This window comes from Macrobrachium nipponense, chromosome 3, assembly GCF_015104395.2.
Source record: "Macrobrachium nipponense isolate FS-2020 chromosome 3, ASM1510439v2, whole genome shotgun sequence".
Classification (NCBI taxonomy): domain Eukaryota; kingdom Metazoa; phylum Arthropoda; class Malacostraca; order Decapoda; family Palaemonidae; genus Macrobrachium; species Macrobrachium nipponense.
In genome coordinates this window covers 41,081,013-41,084,804 of record NC_087202.1, presented here as the reverse complement: position 1 = coordinate 41,084,804, position 3,792 = coordinate 41,081,013, and positions in this window count along the sequence as shown.

The following is a 3,792-nucleotide window of genomic DNA, read 5'->3' as shown; positions in this document are numbered from 1 at the left end:
ATCTCTACCCTGCCGTAGGAAATGTTCATGACTTGATCATGAAGCATTTTTACCAGGTTTCTCTTCCTGGTTTTGGCACTGATAACCATGCCCATGAACACTGGAAAAGGAGTTTCCCTGTCACTTGCTTATTCCTTCCGTTTTGAGAAGTTGTACTGCAGGAGCTGAGCAATAGCCAGGTCTGACTTTGATGAGTCACATCTTAGCTTTGATTTTATATCTTACTTTATACCCTCTCTCTTAACAATTATTTCACAGTGCAACTGTGAAGTTTTTCTCCTGTTTCACATTTGAAACCTTCCTTACTCTCAGTTTCCCTCATAGATCCCAGCGTTTGGCCTTTGACCTAAATTTTATATTCCATTTATAATATCAGTTATTATTCTACTTCCTAGTGAGGTTATTCACAAGTCGGTTGAAGAATTCCCAAACAATTGTTAACTTTTATCATTCATCATTGCTTAAATAACTTTATCAAATATCGGCAGTATCTGTTTATTTCCATTTGGTTTCACTTGTCCCTCCTCTTCTGTATTTCACTAAAATCTTTGCTGATAGATATGTTGGTCTTCCCTGGTCAACATACGTCCAATCATTTTCCCACTTTCGGAACTTTGGCCATCACTTGACTCATTTTTCTGTGCTAAGAAAATAACGGTAATTAATACGTTTGTTAAAATAGTTTCGTTCATGAATTGAATGAACTTTTGTTAAAAGAATCTCCTTTATGACCTGAATTAGTGTTTTGTAATAGGGTTCTCTAAATTCTGAAAGGATTTTAGCTTTCCGTTTTCATTAATACGAGTTTGATTACTCAAAAACTATTTCCTGCGTTGATGACCATTATTGTTGCGAGGCTAGATTGCATAATAAATCTGTCACCCAATTAAAGATTTATACATGAAAGCAGTGTAGCTTATTACGAATAGATATTTTTGAACATTTTAAAACCAGACGTCCCTTTGAGATTTCATTTTATTATTCATCATAAACATGCAAGGGTCATTTTCGTATATGAAATATGTTCGTGTTCATTTAACAACAAAAGATGGTGAGGAAATGAAATGGGATAGGTTTAATTTCATTTCGATTTCTTCATACTTACATCTGGATCTACGGAGTAGAATGATAAACTTTCTAAAGTGTGAAAGAAAGCGCGAAGTTTAGTGGGCATTATGTTTAGTTTATATATATATATATATATATATATATATATATATATAATAATATATATATATATATATATATATCTATATCTATATATATACTATATATATATATATATATATATATATATATATATATATATGTATACTATATCTATATATATAGTATATATATATATATATATATATATAATATATATATATCATATATATATTCTATATATATATATCTATATATATAATATATATATATATATATATATATATATATCTATATATATATATATATTTATATATGATATATATATAGATATAATATATAGTATATATATAGTATATCGTATAATAGATATATACTATATATAATATATATATATATATATGATATATATATATATAGTATATATGCTATATATATATATATATATATATCATACTATATAGATATCAGATATATATAGATATATATATATATATATATATATATATATATATATATATATATATATATAATATCATATCTATATATATATATATATATATATATATATATATATATCTATATATCTACTATATATATATATATCTATATAGATATACTACATATTATATATATATATATATATATATATATATAGTATATATATATATATTCAAAATGTGTGTGTATGTGAGGGGGGTGTGGGGCGTCCGTTATAGTTTCTCTCTTATGCAATTTCTATTGAAGTCAATGGTAGTTTGCAGTTACTCTCTTCTTTTTTCGAGACTTTGAATAAGTCTATACTTTTTCTTTTTCTCTTCTGGCAAGCTTCTCAGAGATAAGGAACCATCGGGATCCTTTACATTTACTTGCTCATTTTCTAGTCGACGGACCCCTTTCTCCACCTCTCTCGGCGGGTTCATGAGGACTGGATTATCAATGCGGATGTTTCAGCTTCAAGTGCGGTTTTCGACCCCTTAGCTGCAACCCCTTTCGTTCCTTTTTACTGTACCTCTTCCAGTTTTCTCTTTCTACCATGTGACTTTCCACCCTCTCCTAACAATTGATTCAAGTGCAACTGCGAGGTTCTCCTCCTGTTACACCTTTCAAATCTTTCACTGTCACTTTCCGCTTCAGCGCGGAAAGACCTCATAGCCTTTGGCTAAATTCCATATTCAGTTCAATTCAAGTGCCAGTTTCAAAGGTGATGTCATTGTAGTGCTGAATTTCTACTGGTCAGCGGGTCTTATTCTCCCGCTGGCCATCTGGGCGTCGGAGCGCCTCAGTGGCGTGGTTGGTTTGGTGTTTGCTTCTCACCTCGGTGGTCACGGGTTCGATTCTCGGCCATTCCATTGAGGAGTGAGATGTGTATTTCTGGTGATGGAAGTTCACTCTCGACGTGGTTCGGAAGTCACGTAAAGCCGTTGGTCCCGTTGCTGAATAACCACTGGTTTCCATGCAACGTAAAACACCATACAAAACAAACAAACAAGTCATCTGGGCGGCAGCGTGGGCATTCTTGGCCCTTCGTAGGACGCGTTCTATGCCGAGGCTTGTATCCAAGGGCGTGATTCCCGTCTCTGGCCGCTAGTCTTCTATGCTTCCTGTTCGGTATAGTCGTGTCCAGGGGTGTTGTGTTGATCGCGGCTCCCTTCGGATTCTCATGAATGTCCTTTGGATTCCTTGAAGACGGCAGAACGAAATCCACGTAGTCCATGTTCCTCTGTATATATTTAAGGCAGGTCGTTGTTGATTTATACTCACAGCTTCTGCTTTTTACAATCTGTGGAACCGGGATTCGCTATGCACGATCCCTGTGCTTTCTAATGAAAATTTCAAGCTCTGTATAAAGTTTGTCTAGTTAAAGGAAATTGCGAAACGCCTTCCCTAATATTATAAGTAAAAAAGACAAAATAACTTTCTAACTGGTACTACTGTATATCTAATATGGTTTCAAGTTATAAAGTGCATCTGAATTTATGTTCAGTATTTGTTATTGACTAATCATGTATTCTAGAATAACGAGTTATTTCATGCTTAGAGATTACTATACTATATGCTGAAATTAATTCGTAAAATATGTAGGTGTAGCGCACAATTATTTATGAGATTCTATTAAGCTTACCATTTTGCCCTCCATCCTATATCCTATATTCTTCTAATTAGTATTCTGTGGAAACTTTTGTCGTAGAGTAAGCATGTTAAATGGTAAGGCAACCATAAAACGCTGTGAAATTTGGGAATCGACATTTCATGAATATAGTTCGAGAGAGGTATGTTATTATGAAGCGCCAGTAACTTGTTATAATGGTCTAAAATGAAAATGTTATGTATTTATGAACTTAAATACCATTTGGAGGATTTCCAGTACCGAGACTGCACTGGTATTTTATTTTTCCAAATATTATTCTACCCACAATATTCCTTTTCAGTTATTCAGTGATTCAGTTTGATGCATTCTTATGTTGCTGTTTATGGTCAAGCACAAGTAAGATATAAGTATTCTAATTACGATTCATGACTTCATAATTTCTGGTTATGTCTGGCCGTAAAATTCGTCTCTTGTTTTTTTCATTTATTAAGTTGTTCTGTTTTTACTTCTTTGCATATATTCGATTTATTTTGTGTGGTTTTTTTCTTACTATT